Source organism: Armigeres subalbatus, chromosome 2 (assembly GCF_024139115.2).
Source record: "Armigeres subalbatus isolate Guangzhou_Male chromosome 2, GZ_Asu_2, whole genome shotgun sequence".
NCBI lineage: Eukaryota > Metazoa > Arthropoda > Insecta > Diptera > Culicidae > Armigeres > Armigeres subalbatus.
Window position 1 is genome coordinate 131,053,587 of NC_085140.1, and position 18,168 is coordinate 131,071,754.

Consider the following 18,168-nt stretch of genomic DNA (forward strand, 5'->3'; position numbering starts at 1 on the left):
TATATGTTGCGAGAAAATTTCACTTGAGCACTGCTGATGCTTACGGCGTCGACCACACGACCCACGCCGTTGGTGGGATTGAAATTTCCTTCAGCAAAATCGTCCTTGCTGAAGCTGGGACCGCTCTCCGCGACATCTCCAACGAAATAGCTCCCGCGCGGGAAAGCAGGGGTGGCATTGCGCACCTCAACTCGAAACGAGCAAACCATGCAAACTGTCATACGAAAGAGCTGTCGAAAGGAGATGCGCAATGAGGCCCCAGCTTTCTTGTAATCAACAAAGAAGGCCTTTCGTTCAATGAGGCCGGTGCAGCACTCATCGTATTTCCTGAGTGAAATACGAACCATATTGAGTTCTCTCTCAAATCGCATTTACACTATCACCTTAGTATGAGTCCCTTCACACTGCTCGATTCCGGGTAACAAGAAAGCGGACTCACTTGTCAAGGTGGGCGCTATAGAAGGCGATATTTATGAGCGCAATTGCTCGTCATCACGCTTTGGTCAGTTGGCAACGAAAATGGGATGAGGAGACTTGGGTAGATGGTTATATTCTATTCTCCCATATGTATCAAAGAAACCTTGGTTCAAGGGATTGGCAATTAGTCAAGACTTTATCAAGGTAATGTGTCGACTAATGTCCAATCACTACTCTTTAAATGCACACTGCTATCGAATATGGCTTGCCGACAGCAATCAATGCGACTGCGGTGCAGGTTACCAAGACATCAACCACGTTGTCTGGAGCTGTCCTAGATAGGATGTTGCAATGTCCGATTTATGTGCATCCCTCCGGGCCCGAGGGAAACCAGAAAAGGAAGACTTCAGAGATGTGTTGGGTAAGCTTGATCTAGTCTTTGTCTGAACCCCCTGTCTCTTGTAATAAGGCCATGTCCTGTCCACCTTGTTGCCACCCGCTTCGCACGAAAAATCGTTTGTTTGTATCATTACAGTATTGTACAGTTTATCCCTGTCTACACTTCGTCAATCAGCAATGAACGTGCCACAACATCCCTACCTAGGCCCCATCCCACCCAATTTTCCTGTACTCCTTAACCTTGACCAAGCCGCGAGTCTTTCGGCTCCCCAAAATTAATATTATATTAAATATTGTCATTCACGGCTTCTTGCGCACCAGCTGTCATATTCCATCAAACTTGTTGCGCACCAAAATGATACCAAGCTTGCTGCCTCTTCCAACACCTGATATCTGTTGCATATTTTGCAAAAAATATAGATCAACAGCGAAGAAAGATGAGAGACAGGGTAACGGGAGGTAATGTTAAGCCTGGATGCAACGTTGGCTCATCATGCAAATTGATCAAAAATTCAACAATAATACATCGTTTGGTAGATATTTATCAATGCTTCTTTGAAAAAGTGTATCAAGCCGACTTAATTTATATTACGCAAGATTCATGCACTTCTTCAACTGATAAACGCAACGGAGCAGTTCCCCATACTTAAATCACAATCGTTTTAACTAACCATAAATTCAGATATGTTCGCCCAAACAATACGCTGCTGTCTTCCATGAACTCACAAATTCGGGTGGTGAAAATAGAATGGTTTGAAGTTTTATTATTGCCGGGCCGCCACCAAACCGGACCGCGCGATTGAGCACTCGCGCTGCGACGCGAGTCGCGACAATTTGAAATATTTCATTAGTAGCGCGCATCATGCACGCATGGATGTACTATCATGCGCACTAATCAGAAATGAGTTGCGACGTCTGATAACTGCAGATATTTCATTTTATTGAAAACAAATTTTCGATTTTCTACTATACACGGAATACCTAAAAGATTTCATTAGCGTAGATTCTCGTATAGGTCACATTTTCGTTGAAGCATTTGGTACAGCTCTATTACTGGAAACATTGAATAAACTATGAAACTACTAGCGGTAAACCTTATTAGAGCCTATAAAAGCCTGAAAAACTGTATATGAATAACATTGCATAAGTTGAACTAATTGAGGCAGTATAAGATCACCAGACGTAAGACATTAGTATGACTCTTTAATAATTTATTAACTAACAATAATATGTTGAATCGCAGAAAAAATTTAATACATTATAATAATAAAACCTGGAAGAGTTTATTCGTCGTTGGCATCCACCAAATAGCCACCAAATAAATCAATTTTAGTTTGATACTGGTTCATAAAGCTTTAGAAATTGGTCGAACAAAGTTTAGCAACAAATGCCTAGTTGCGACATTTCCAACATTGAATTTTTGGTATATCCTACACGGATGGGGGTGATGGTGGCGGGACACCGTGGGCACTCCAAACGAACAGGAAATTAAGTCCAAACACGTATGAAAAACGGAAAAACAATGCAAATATATGCAAATCTTTTTTTTTCGGACCAGGTGCTTTTTTATTCAGTTCTGTGATTTTATGGTTTTTTCATAGTTCCACTGGCGGTGGTAGTGGCTCTATCCACACTGCCTGATTGTCCATGCAGCAGTTTGTGTCGTCATTCTGGTGTGCTTTTCCTTCCGCCCTGGAACTGAGCGGAAACTATTTGAATTATGTATGTTCGTTGCTCCATTTGTGTAGTGTAGCTGTTGCGAGCGGTTTGTTGTAGAGGGGACATTTAATACTCTTTAGGAGAGTGGTCAGTCAGGTATGCACTCAGTTAAGAGTGTAGCGGCAGGAAATGCTTCAGATAAATGGGTGGCACAAAATTCCGGCATAAATAATGTATCTAGCTAACTCGGCAACATTATTAAGTTATGAAAGCATGAAACAATTCTTTTTGCTATATTTTCACTAATTTTTTGGGAAACGACTGTGGGGTTTAATCATAGATCATTAATTAACGGCGACTTTACTTTCGATTAATTTGCGACTTTCAGAAAAAAATCCTAATGATTTGTTTTATATTTTCGAAAAGAAGATTGATATTGAAAATATAGCATAGATCGAAACGTCGGACGAATAAAAACTCGTTTTAATCATATGAGACTGCGTAGCCGTTGATTAATGATCTATGTTATATTTTCAATATCAATCTTCTTTTCGAAAATATAAAACAAATCATTAGGATTTCTTTGTGAAAGTCGCAAATTTATCACTGATCATCTTCTTCTTCTTCTTATTGGCTTTACATCCCCACACTGGGACAGAGCCGCCTCACAGCTTAGTGTTCACTAAGCACTTCCACAGTTATTAACTGCGAGGTTTCTAAGCCAGGTTACCATTTTTGCATTCGTGTATCATGAGGCTAACACGATGATACATTTATGCTCAGGGAAGTCGAGATAATTTCCAATCCGAAAATTTCCAAGACCGGCACCGGGAATCGAACCCAGCCACCCTCAGCATGGTCTTGCTCCAGGTCTTGCTTTGTAGCCGCGCGTCTTACCGCACGACTAAGGAGGGACCCATTATCAATGATCAACGATGTTGTTAAAAAAACCCAGATTAATCCACCTAGCGTTGGTGGTGCCTTTCTCGCATTTAGTGAAGACACCAACCTTATATGGGGTTAAAATGGTCCGATGTACCATTTTCTTCATAACTTTTAAACCCAATGACCGATCGTTATAAAATTCAATAGTGATCAACAAGGCTTTGTCCCCTGTCGAATGAAACTTGTTACAAGAAAATCAGTTAAGGATTACTATACGAAAAGTTGACTAATGTTTTTTATAGCTTTTGTGCACACACATACACACACACACATACACACGGACAGACAGACATGTGTTCAGCTCGTCGAGCTGAGTCGATCGGTATATAATACTATGGGTCTCAGAGGCTTCTATAAAAAGTTCGTTTGCGGAGTGAAATGATAGCCTTACGGTACAACTTAGTTGTACGAGAAAGGCAAAAAGTTGAACAAAATTTGTTCTATTCTGCTTCATTTTCAACTTGTAATGGACGACAAACGTTCATAAACTTGGGAACCATTCCAGAGAAAATTGCAGCACAATAAGTGGCGTTAGATATTTTCTCTCATTGAAACATTGTGATTCTTCTTGGATAAAGTTCCTAAAAATGATGAAAACAACTTTTCTTTTGAACGGCGAATACTCCCCCCTGGTGCTTAGCATTTTAATAAAGAATATGTTTTGACATCAATTTCTGTTTGCCGGTTATGTAATTCACTCGCTGATTCCCAATTCAATCAAGCGAATTCGAGAAACGAGGCTACGTGGGACCATTTTAGGGCCGATGCCCACGTAGCGGTTTTTCAACGCCACGTGCACGCTGCGTTAAAATAACGCTGGTGTGCATCGGCGTGGTGACGCTGCGTTACCGCTTTTTCCCAGTGCACACCTGCGGTTTTTTGACGCCACGTGCACTCTGCGCTGAAATGATGCTACGTGGGCATCGAGCCTTAGTCAGACAAGGTTCTGATAGGAATCTACCAACAAATTATGTCAAATTTGGTAGTTTTTGGCAGTAAGAACAATGGTATGGATTTGAGAGGCGTAGTACAAGTGGGACAGAAGCCTCTGTCTCTAAAATTCATACAATTCTACGAGACGCCTTAGCTAGGTGTGAAAAATGTTGTATATTGATGCGTCATATATGCCCAGCGATTGGTTGTGTAAAACACAGAAGAAAGATAGGTCTCCACTTTCTTCTGCAAAACTGTTCACCAGGATGTTGGCTTTGCAGGAAAAATATCAGGGGTCAAGTTTGACTATTCCCCGAAGATCCAGATATCCGAAACCTTGGGAAGATTTCGCTTCTAAGAGCATGCAAATAAATCTGGCATGTTTGAATCCTAAATCACATTGTTCGATAGTTCTAAATACTCAGAAAAGTTGAGCCATCCTGAACGTTATGCTTGTGATTAATTTTCAGGAATACGGGATGCTTAAGATACTCCAAAACGTTCTGGAGTTCAGCCCACGGTATCTACACACTAACTTTTTCTATTTCGAGCTCGGCAAAATTGGGCACCGCTGTAGCTCAGTAAATTTCAAAACTGAACTTCGGCAGAAAATTTCGTTTATTACTGATTCCCAGCAAAATATTTGCTGTATCTCGGCAACTGAAACGTCACTTTTACTGAGATCTTGGCAAAAATCATGTTTGCTGAAACTCGGCGGTGCCCACCTCGGGAAAATAAACAAAAAATGCTGAGATCTCGGCGAAAAAAATTAAGTGTGTATCAGATCAATCAAGGCTTTTGCAATGTCCTCATCGTCGGTATACACACGGAAACAAATGCATACCCACAGGCATGAATAAAAAATCATGAAATCATGAATCAGGTCAGTTCATGAATCCATGATTATAATTCATGATTTCAGGAACATTATTCATGGTACTAGGCAATCCTCATCAGTCGACAGTATGCATAACCGGTTATACTTCGAACACTCCATTCCCAAGAAGTAAGAACGGCTGAGAGGTAGCACGCCGGACTCCCGCTCAATATACTCGAGTTCGAATCCCCTGTTGAACTTTTTTTTATTCTGTCGATTTTAACAACCAAATTGTAACGCATTGGTTGCGTTACGCGAAAATAAATCATGAAATCATGATTTATATTCATGGTGTATTTTCATAACATGAAAACACGACGGATTCATGGAATCATGAATTATTTTCTCATTTCTGGGAACGGGTTTTTACCCGTGCACCCAATCTGGATCAATAAGCATAAACACTGTAATTGCCGGTCTAGCCAACCGGGAGCACTTCCGAGACTCCCCGAATCAACTGCCTCAGGGTCGGCACACTCTCGTATATTTATCGTGGGACAGGAAATCTTCGCACTTGAATAAAGGAAAATCTACCAGCACTTTTCAACGTTTTTAACAATTTTATTAGCTTCATTCCTTCCTCTCTTCACTTTCCTCCCACTTTCTTACTAACTATTTAGCTAACCTTAACTAATGGGCCCCTTCATCTTTCCAACCATCTCTCTCCTCTTCGCTGCGTCCTTCCTAGTCTGATGCTTCTTTGACTGAAAGCTTCAGCCACGTCTGGCTACGTTCCGCGCCTTAGGTTGAGCCGAGGGATGGTCGGCGGATAGCTGATGATCCAGTTACGCATCCTAGGCTACCGATGTGTTGTCGGATAGGTCTTCGGCCAACAACGGTGCCGGAATCTATCCGGCGAGAGGGCTCTAGGACGGCGCAGGGCTTCACGGGAAACACGGCATTGAAAAGCGCCGTAAAACAACAACGGAATCCACGGTAGAACAACGGGGTCCTGTGACGTTCGAAACGGAAGCACACAATCACGGTCACAATTTAGGGAACCCGGAAAATATCTGGAGATGGGGGCGTGGCAATTACCTGATATCCTGGTCTTATGGCTTTCAATATTTGTTTCCGAAAACTAATCACTCTCTAGATTTCCTAACTCGTTCACGATTGCCGGGTAAGTGAGCGAGCTATTACTTGATTTTCAGGCCCAGGGTTCATGACCCCCATCTCCGGTCGTCGACTTTTCCAGTCTTCATTCCTGTTTCGTACCACGCATTTGTGCAACCCATCATGACCGCTCCCAACTCCATATCCTGCGGCTCCTGGTGGTGGGTTGAAGAAGCTTGGTGGGTGGTTGGTAGCAGTTAAGGTGGTTGCTCCTAGTGGCTACCCAACAAACAACGAAAAGCTACAAATAAGCATCTAGGTTGAATTATTGTTTATTTGTGATCTTTGTAGCTGAATAAAATGGATGCTGAATAATTTGCTAGACAGATTTCATTTCAGCATTTAATCTAACTAAGATTCGACATGGCCTATTTATTTGTTTACTACCTTTATTTGAAGTCGAACTTACGTTTTCGTTTTATCACATTTCAGCACATTGGGGAAGTTTAACAATGTACTGAACTAATGATTTTTAAAGTTCTCTGTTCGACTATGATGTGATGCTCTGAAAGGGTGATCGAATTGAGTTTGAATAGTAAGTTAATAAGCAGGCATTAGACATCCTTCTTAACCTTTGTTCTTCTTAACCATTGGATTTCAAATTTATCTGATCTATCGCACAGTGGGAAAAAACATGCTTTTTCAGTTTGAGAGAAAATCTGGGTTCTAGATCTGAGAAATTTGATTTATAGAAAAATAATGATTTATTTTCAAGACAAGCTTTTTATTTTCGTGATTTATTAAGCTGTCGGAGATTATAACGAACAAAACTGCTGGAGCAATAAAAAAATCATGCATTCACGCGGAACTAAATTTACTAAAAGCCGGACATAACGCCGTTGAATAACATCGGAAAATTATTGAATCTTTTATGTATGGAATCCCAATATTATCGCATGGATGTTGATCTTTATTGCGGCGAAATAATTGAAATTATCTTAGCGTTTGACAATCATATCGCGGCCGATTATGAAGAGATTTTGAGGAAGGCCGAATATAAATTAATTTTATTTTCATAAATTAATAAATAGCATCGGAGACGGATTTTATTTTATCGTTTTGACATTATTTTTACATATTTTTCCCAGTGTGCGATTGTTATGACTGGTTGAACAATGGTTGAAATAAAAAAAATGTACAGTTATTAACAAACTGTAGTTTGACAGATCGACTTATTGAATAAGAGTCCAATTATGATTTATATTCAGCAATAGGATTATTTATGTTAAGCATTGAGTGAGCCATATCTAACAAATCAAGGATGGCGCGGATGACAACGTTACCGGCGGATGATCAAATGACAGCAGTTCGAGACCCGATTTAGGAAAATTTTAAAATGATTATATGAAAATAGCAATTGCTTCAAAATACGTTCATTGAAGATCTTACTGATGTTACCTTCTATGCGTTATTATTTTCGAAGAATTCACATGTAGCTGAATTGAGGCTTAGTAAAATGCTTATTAAAGGTTTAACGAATCAGTTAATAAAGTTGTTTTTCAAAATGAGATGATGTAGTTGTATAACTTCGCCAAAATTGTGTGAACAAAGCTTGAACAGAAGTTGTGATAAGAAATAGTACAGACATAATTCGACACAGCGCTGAATAAAATCATCACACTGATGTTACTTCAACTAGTGAATGTTTCTTGGGTATCTACTTGTATGCCAAGTGGGCCTACTCTGCTAGCCTTCAAACTCACACAAAAACATCCTGTCATACATATTTACGATTATTAAAATACAAAATCTCTTCGATACACACAATTAACAAAACCAAACACTTACAACACATAATGCAAACCCAATTTTCTTGAATACTAGATGCTCAAGGTACTCCAAAACGTTCTGGAGTTCAGGTCACGGTATCTAACAGATCAAAGGGACTATAATACAGCCGATCTTCTATGAGTCGCTAAGGAAGAACCATTGACTCAAGCATACATCGAGATGTGGAATAGAAGTTCCTGGGAAAATTGTTCGAAAGAACCAACAGAGTAACCGAGAAAATAATTTTAGTATAGCATCATTTGCTTCCATGAGTCGATATCGAATCGAAGAACATCGACTCACGGAGGGCCTATTGTAACTTGTGAAAATAATGAAATCTGCTCAATGAATCTGCTGTGATATTTAGCGCTAAACGGATACATCGTTCAAGGCTTGGTTGATCGAGTAGATCGCACGTTCTAATTCCCAGGCCGGTTTGAAGAACCTTAAAGGCCTGTAGTAGCTTATAAACGTGTTGAATGAAAACCTATCGGCTCAATGAACCTGCTGGGATGTTTATCAATGCACGGATACGTCGTTCAGGAGTTGGTTGATCGGATAGATTGCATCTTTTGAACTACCTGGAGTTTTGGTGAACCTAAAAGATCTGTAAGCTAGTAAACATAATGAGTAAAATTCTTTCGGCTCAATGGACCTGCTGGGATGTTTAGCAATGCACGGATACATCGCTCAGGGCTTGGTTGATCGGGTAGATCGCATGTTCTTAACTCTAGGATGTTTTGGAAAACCAAAAAGGCCTGTAGTAGTTTCTAAAAGTAATGAGTGAAATCTTATCGGCTCAAAGCACCTGCTGTGATTTTTAGCGCTGCACAAATATATCGTTCAGGGTTTGGCTGTTCGGGTAGATCGTATGTTCTGAACTCCAGGCCGTTTGGAGGTCTTGAAATAGGTTACGTTAATTCAAAACGCGATAATTGTATACCCTATGATCAAATAGATATTTTGAGATATATTCTCACGCATTGACGTGTTTTGATCGCTGGAAAATTCCTGTCCGGATTCCTGTTCGGATTGTTGGATGACTCCAGCCTGGGTTGCTGGGAGAGATTTCTGTCCGAATCACTGAGGGCTTCCTGTTTGGATTGCTGAAGGATTCCTGTCCGGATCGCTGGGAGATTCCTGCCCGGATTGTTGGATGATTCCAGCCTGGATCGCTGGGAGAGATTTCTGTCCAAATCGCTGAGGGCTTCCTTTCCGGATCGCTGAAGGATTCCTGTCCGGATCGTTGAAAAGTTCCTGTCCGAATCGATGAGAGATTCCTGCCCGGATCGCAGGAGCATTCCAGTTCGAGTCATTGGAGGATTTCTGTCCGGAACGCTAAAGGGTTCTTGTTCGGATCGCAGGGATATTGCCATCGAAATTGTTGCAGGATTTCTTTGGCTTACTGTGGGCTTCCTGTTGGATTCGATGGGAGATATCTGTCCAGATCGTAGGAGGATTTCAGTCTGTATCACAGAAAGTTTCTTTCCGGGTTGCTGAAGGATTCTTGGATCACTGCGAATTCCTGCCCGGATCGTTGGAGATATCCTGTCGGGATCGGTTGACGATGCCTGCCCGGATCACTTAGGGATTCCTGTCCGGCTTGCTGTGGAATTCCTGTTGGATTCGATGAGGTTTTTCTGTCCGGATCGCAGGGAGATTCCTATCTGAATCGCTGGGGGATTCTTCTCCGGATCACTGAAGGATTTCTGCCCAGATCGTTAAAGAATTCCTGTCCGGATCACTGGGACATTTTTATCCGAATCGTTGGAGAATTCCTGTCCTGGTCGATGAGCGATTCCTGTCCGGATTCTTTGAGGATTCCAGCCTGGGTTTCTAAGATTTCTGTCCGGATCGCTAAAGGATTTCTGCCCGGATTGTTGATGAATTCCTGTCCGGATCATAGATCGATTCGTGCCTGGATCGCTGGAGAATTCCTGCCCGGATCGCTGGGCATTGCTGTCCGAATCGTTGGAGGATTCCTATCAGGATTGCTGAGGGATTCCTGTCCAGATTGCTAGAGGACTCCTGTCCAAAATGTTGCAGAATTCCAGTCCCGGTCGCTGAGCGATTTTTTTTTCTGAATCGCTGAAAGATTCTTGCCCGGATCGTTGGGGAATTCCTGTCCTAATAGCTGGGCGATGCCTGCCCAGATCGCTGGGCGATTCCCGGCCGGATCGCTGAGGGATTCCTGTCCCGCTCGCTGTGGGATTCTTGTTGAATTCGAAGAGGATTTCCGTCCGGATTGCTGGAGGATTCCTATCTGGATCGATGAGGGATTCCTGTCCGGATCGTTGAAGAATTCCTGCCCGGATTGCTGGGGCATTCCTATACGAATCATTGGAGGATTACTGTCCAGGTCGTTGGAGAATTCTTTTCCGGCAGTAGGTTTTATTTTCCTGTCCGGAAGGAGGTTTTTTATTCGTCGGCGCAGCAGTTTTTTTTGGTTGCCGGAGATTTATCCGTCTGAATAAAAGGTAAGCATTTTTAAACATATTTAGCTACAATATTTGAAATAAATTTCTGCTAACATACCTGTTATAATACAAATATCAATACTGTGTACCCAGAATACATGTGGAAAAATAATCATGATCCATTGAGCGAGCGTTTAAGCATTTTATCATTGCATGTCGGTGGGGGTTGCGGTAATGTTCTTTCACATTATACAGTATCATATACGATACTGATGAGCGCAGAGCAGACAAAACTCGATATGTCGAAGTTAAGAGCGTCAGTAGAAAGATCGATACCGCAAAGCGTTTAAGCAGATGTACCGCGCCAATAACTAATAGCAATACAAAAAGGTTTTATGAAAAATCGTTATTAGAGTGGAATAATAGATTTTCGGAACAACTTTGTACGAAAAAAAGGCAAAAGCCAAATGCCATAAATATGCATGATAATCAAAATTATCGGCGTTGGATTTCTTTCTTTTTGTACTCAATATTTATATCCTTGCTCATTTGCAATACGGCTATTGCTTAATGTGGACCATTTGCTGTTTAGCGATTCGCATTTATTTGCACATTTTCTGTAGCTAAGCATTGTGGGAACAACTTTATCCTACAATTCCTCACATAATTTCGCGTGTCTCGCAGTCATTGGGCTGTCTCTTTGATTTATTTAACGAGTTTCATTCGGGTGGAGAATGGGATCGGCTCACGACAAATCCACTTTGTTTGCTTACCCTTCGCCCTTTTTTATAGAACAGTGGTGAAAGCGTCAATAAGCCAAAGTTCACGGCTAAACCTATTAAAACCCCACTTACTAAACGCTCCACTGGGGGAAAACACTGAAGAACGGCAAAATTTGGTAACCTCTTCAGAACATAAGGGTGGTGACGACGGCAGCAAACAACACATCAAAAGCTTTTCAAATTCTACGTTGCCACCTCCATACCGTTTAATGCGCAGTGAAAGTGGCAAACGATTTCTTAGCTCTATAGTTATGTTGAATAGCCCAACTCTAGAAACGGATTCCATCACAAAACATTACTAATAAACTCATCTACCAGCGGAGAAAATGGGAAACGTTCACGTTCTCATTAATTTCCTGAAGCACGAGGACCGCCAATGTTTAACCATTTTCAGTCGTCTTTTTTGTCGGCTCGTCACCAACAGCGATGTTGCTGTTTAAGAGTATGCAATATTTCAAATAGTGGTGATCACCACTAAGGAATTACATTTATTAAGTCTGTTGACATATGTTTCTTTGTTATTTCAATTTTCCTTTATGTGTGGTTTATCTTTGTTTTAACTTTACTTTCTGTTGGTAATTCTTCAACTAACGTTATTCAAAATAGTTCACTGCAATCTATTCAACTATATTTTTATGAGACTATTGGGCTCAAATTCAACGAGCTTCAACTTGTCAAAAATAGTTTTGATTTGTTACTAAGATTAATACCACACCGTTCAGTTTCTATTTCGAAAAATCTAAAGGCACATACCCCCAATAACGTTTGGCTTCATTTAATTTGACGTCTTTTTTCGGGTAACAACTTTCCTTCCCCCTTTTACTAAGCCAAAATACAAGTATAACTTTTCATCGTTCAGCCAAACGATCTCAATGGGGCGAGAAAATTTGTCCCGAGGGAGATGAAATAATCACATTTTGGAAGGGGGGGCCCGCGCTCAGGATGCAAATGAACGAACAAACGAAAGGGGCTGCGAAGAAATATATGTAAAACGATAGCATAAATTTGTTACCCGAACTTCTTTTTAATGAGATGATTAAAAGTTAACTTTACACTCCAACAACGGTGGTGGTTTCTCAAGCCGCATGAAATTCTAGCAGCAGCGGCTTGCGGTGAGTTAACCGAAGAATGATTTATGGGAAATATTCATTATTTCATGAGTATTTTAAGTTCATTAAGGTTTTGGTTCGATATTTGCCATGCCATGTTCAGCACTTCATCATTGATAAGATAGAAATTATGTCTAGTTATGCCAGCAAAACAGAAATAATGAGGAATAACGCACGGAAATAAAGCATAAGCAAGCTAGCTCCATTCGTGACGAGCCATAAGGTATCTGCCTCGCGCTTCATATTTACGGCGAACCAAAGAGATAATTAATCTGGAAAACGATCCGTCCTATTCGATAAAGCGCTTTGAAAATCGCAACAATAAAATAATTAATTTTCATTAATTTACTCAATTTAAACTTGCAAACAAGTTTATACTAATTTTTCTTTATTTAGCTGTCATTTGTCTACTGCATAAGAACAGTAGATAAAAATCCGAATTTCAAAATTATAATAGCCTTATATTGAAAACGGCCGGAAATTAAACAAAAATCGGGATCAAATAATTTTCGGGAAAAAAACCAGAAGAATTTACTTTACTTTAACAGAAGAAATTCGAAAATATCAAATAACGCGCTTGGTCGGTTGACTACCGCTTCTCCATCATACGTAGGTTATCATGTTCTAGCAATTGCAGCATGAACGGAAAGCTGGTTTCCTACGAAGAATCAATTAATTTCTATCACAATAGCAACCCATAAACCAAGACGAACCTGTCCCATAGAACCTAACCCCCAAATTCTAATAAAATTCCTGATGAACTCGGGGTACGTGCAGAAGTCCACTCGGGTTGCAGTGAGCGAGTGACTGAATCATCATTTCCGCCCGCTTCCAGATGACCATAAGGTTGTGGCCGGCGCCATAACTGACAATTGGAAAGTTTCGAGATCCCACGAAACCAGTACGCTAGACAGGTGCTTTCCCTACTAGGCAATTAACTTTGAATGTACTGAACTCGAGTGGCAATCTCTCTTCGCTTATGTGGTCGGGTTGAGATCTGACGACCAACTGGCACAATCTCATACAACACCACTTCATCGTAGATTGGAATTAAATTAAAACAACAAACAATTTTTAAAAAAATAAAAAATTTGGTCACAATTAAACGCAAACAAAACGGACTGCCAACAAGTATGCATTATGTTGACTCAGCTAAAAATGCGTCCCAATTGCTCAGGACTTCAAAAAGGCATTCGTGACCGCTGCACATCTCCCATCTCGAGTATACGAAGCGTTCAGAGTTATTCCATCAGACCGTTTCGAGTTTGGGATTTTTTGAATTTTTTAAGGTACGGTACCAATAGCGGGCCCTCCTTAGCCGTGCGGTAAGACGCGCGGCTACAAAGCAAGACCATGCTGAGGGTGGCTGGGTTCGATTCCCGGTGCCGGTCTAGGCAATTTTCGGATTGGAAATTGTCTCGACTTCCCTGGGCATAAAAGTATCATCATGCTAGCCTCATGATATACGAATGCAAAAATGGTAACTTGGCTTAGAAACCTCGCAGTTAATAACTGTGGAAGTGCTTATTGAACGCTAAGCTGCGAGCCGGCTCTGTCCCAGTGTGGGGATGTAATGCCAAGAAGAAGAAGAAGACCAATAGCGAACAATAGAAACAAAATACTTTTTAAAAATCGATTATTAGAAATATGCAGTTTTAATATCTTAAGGACTAAAGAAACTTGGCCCCGGGGAACCTGTTGAAGGGGACATTTTAGTTTTACCACCAAAACAAAACAATAGCATGACACTTCAACTACATTCATCATAAAATGCATAATTACGGAATATCTCATCGAAAACCCTCTACCTCAACTATGGGTGCTACCTCCCCAAAGAGTACGGTTACCCTACTACAGGCATTGCGAAAGTTCAAGTAATCCATTCCACCCGATGTGGATGGTATTCCGTCGTCGATGCTGGAAAATGTACCGCTGCTTTGCTGGTGCCGTTGATGAAGTTATTTAACCGTGAGATGAATTCCCTGCTGACTGGCGCTCGCAACATCCCATGCGGACCACATCGAGATTCAACAAAAGGTTCCAGTAATTCGACTTTGTCATCCCCGCTGGTTTCAGATTGTTATTGTTCTGAGCAGTGTTGTCCTACACTCAGTGCAAAAAAAAATCGGCTCTTCAATTTTACTCCATCTAAACGATTTTATAGTCTGTACTAAGTAAGTTCAACTAATAGAGGTATATTTGAATTTTCTAAATGTAATGTCAAACTGTCAAAAAAATGCACGCCAGAGTTTAGATGGAGTACAATCAAAAAGCAGATTGTTTTACCCTAAGTATAGGACAACACTGGTTCTGAGCTATAGGGACACTGAAGGTAATGTTAGCATATGATGAAATGTTGGCTCACTACGCAAATAAATCAATAATTCAGCGGTAATACATCATTTAAAAAGGAAATATTCATATCACCGCTGTTTTAGAAAAATGTATCGAGCACATTTTAGCAAAGATTTTAAAGTACAAGATACTCTTGAATATCACATACATGCTACTAGCGAACAACTTTCATTGAAAACAGCGTAAACTAGTGGTGAAAAGTCGGGTCGGACCATTGCAATAAAGATGATCAAGTAAACCCTGCTTTCTAATTGTTATTGAAATGTCACTGCCCCCTTATTATCAACTTAACAGTAACGTTTTCCCATTAGTCTGCCGAAATGAGGGCGCAGTATTCGAAAACCAAATACCATATACACAAGAACAATGCGTTTTATTATAGCTTTATTACATCTTTATGGACTTGTTCCTGATGACAACCGATAAACCAACCAATCCCGTATGTGCGTCGCAAGCGCAGACATCATAATCGTGTAACTTACGGGCTGAGCTCTAAACCTCACTTCTATCAACCACGGAAATTAGAAACAAGGGCCACACAGCAGCTGTCACAAGATGGCGCCATATCAAAGAATATTGTGGCCAAATTTCATAAAATTTGTGGACAAAAACCCCCCTGACAATAATAGAACAAAACCTGCCAAAGCCGTCTTTCCCCCTAAATCAATATTAGCAATAATTACAAAATTTTCCACAAAGTAATCAATAAAAATCAAAAAAAGGGAAATTTCCATTAAAAACATACAAAAAAAAACAATAAAATTGACAAAACACTTTTAAAGAAGGGGTCATTTGATGGAAAAATGCTCAATTTTATTGATTTTTTATATTTCTTTATATAAATTTTCATATTTATTATACTTCTTCATTTTTTTCGAGGAAAGTTTAATTTTTTTGTGGAAAAAAATATTTACTTTTTGGAAAATTATTTAATTTTTTATTGCTAATATTGATTTATTTATGGAAATTTTGTATTTTTCCGTGGAAAATTTTGATTTCCTTGTGGAAAATTCTTCATTCAAAATTGCAATTTGTACTTTTAAAAGTGCTAATTTAATTTGGTTTTGTGGAAATTCTCAATTGTTTATGGAAATTTTGTATTAGGCATTTGTGGAAATTTTAGATTTATTTATTGCTCATACCCTGATTTTTTGTTGGCAGTTTCCTAATTTTTGTGTTAAAGACTTTATTAGAGTGATTTTTAAGTTTTTAACAAAGTTTTTCCTAATTTTTTCGTGGGAAATTTCTTTAGGGGGAGTATTTGTTTAAAAAAATAAAAAGGGACAGGAACACCATCTTAAGCACTTAACACCTAGACAACGGATAGGATACATAACCCCCAGTGGACCGGTGAAGAATTTTCTTACCGTGGTGGTAATCGAATCCACGCTCCATAACCAACTCGTCTAGACGATTGACGTCGCTAACCGTACGGCCACGAAGCCCATAGGCTATCGTTCGGTTGCTGTTAGTGATTAAAAATGTGCGTTTTGAGAAGAAAGTCGATTTTTTCAAGACCAATTAGAAGAAAAGGTGCATCGGTGCAAGGTTATCGCTTGGTAGTCTTCAAAGTACAAATCGTGATCACTTGGCAACGGCAGAAGGTTCCTGTCGCAGCGAAATCACAAATGCTCGTCGGAGAAAGACGCTGCAAACATTTATTTGCATGGATTGCGTCTCAAGATTCTGATTTTTGTTTTGTTGCTGTTAGTGATTGGAAAACCACATTCTTCATCTTCTTATTGGCATTACATCCCCCACTGGAACATTGCCGCACTTCCACAGTTATTAACCGCGAGGTTTCTAAGCTACCATTTTTGCATTCGTATATCATGAGGCTAACACGATCATATTTTTATGCCCAGGGAAGTCGAGACACTTTCCTAACCGAAAATTGCCTAGACCGGCACCGAGAATCGAACCCGCGCATCTTACCGCTAGGCTAAGGAGGGTCCAATGGGAAGGCGCATTATTGAAAATAAATCTGTTCTTCAGTGACTGTATGAAACCTCAAACCGGGCCCTCCTTAGCCGTACGGTAAGACGCGCGGCTACAAAGCAAGACCATGCTGAGGGTGGCTGGATTCGATTCCCGGTGTCGGTCTAGGTAATTTTCGGATTGGAAATTGTCTCGACTTCCCTGAGCATAAAAGCACAGACAAACAGACGTAACACTGAGAAAATTCCCATCGACCATGAGCTCAACGGTCGTTTTAAATTCAACTGCTTGCGAGTTTCACATCCAGGGGCGCGCGCATCGTATACCTTTGTATTTGACATCTCACACTAGCGCCTTCTGTTGACATTGTCGTACTAAACTGTATTTCGTACAACATGCACGTTAGGTGGTGGTAAAATAACTGGGCGATGGATTTTGAAACAAATTGTTCTAGCTGTTACGTCTGTTTGTCTGTGATAAAAGTATCATCGTGCTAGCCTCATGATATACGAATGCAAAAATGGTAACCTGGCTTAGAAACCTCGCAGTTAATAACTGTGGAAGTGCTTAATCAACACTAAGCTGCGAGGCGGCTCTGTCCCAGTGTGGGGATGTAACGCCAATAAGAAGAAGAAGAAGATAGAAAGCTCAATGCCCATTATTTTACACAAAAGAAAATATATTTGCCAGTTATGTTTTTCAAAGTGCAAGTCACAACCGCCTAATAAATGCAGTTCAATTGCAACAATGGCAGGTTTCCATCAGCGTCAGAAAACATATTCAATATTTAAAAAAAAATCAATTGTTATACCATGGACCTCCGGTAATATGACCGTCTTTAATCTGAACACTTTTTGATTTAAATCCCGTTCGTTTGCACATCGTTCAAATTAAAAATAATTCAAAGGTCATTCAGCACGTGGAATCAAGAAAAGAAAAATGGAACACTGTGAAACGGAACGCTGAATCAGATCAAACCAGCAAAGAAACCAGTTTTTCTGATGCTCATAGAGTAGCCAGAAGTTAAAATTAAAATGACCCCGTTAATTTGTTTAAATTAAAAAAATCCCAGTTTAAATTAAAAAAACCCCATGCCCCAATTAAATTTTACACCATCAAATTTAGGCCTTATGAAAGTTTTGAGCGATGTCGGTTTTTTGCCTTTCTCGTACAACAAAGTTTTTGGATACGATGGATACTTTTTCTCGATTGTGATACACCATTACAATATTGCCCAACTTTGTGGACATTTAAAACAAACAACTTAAATATACCATAAGCGGCAGCTAGCCAGTGCAGTCCCCGTGAGGTATTTTATCTGGTTAACCTAAAGAACACTACAATGTGGTGGCTTGCATGGTTAGTACCGCCGCAGAAGGTGTTGACTAATCTACCTACCCCCAGTGATACGTGACCATTTTGCTACGACGGTATGTATTCAATAAAACAAA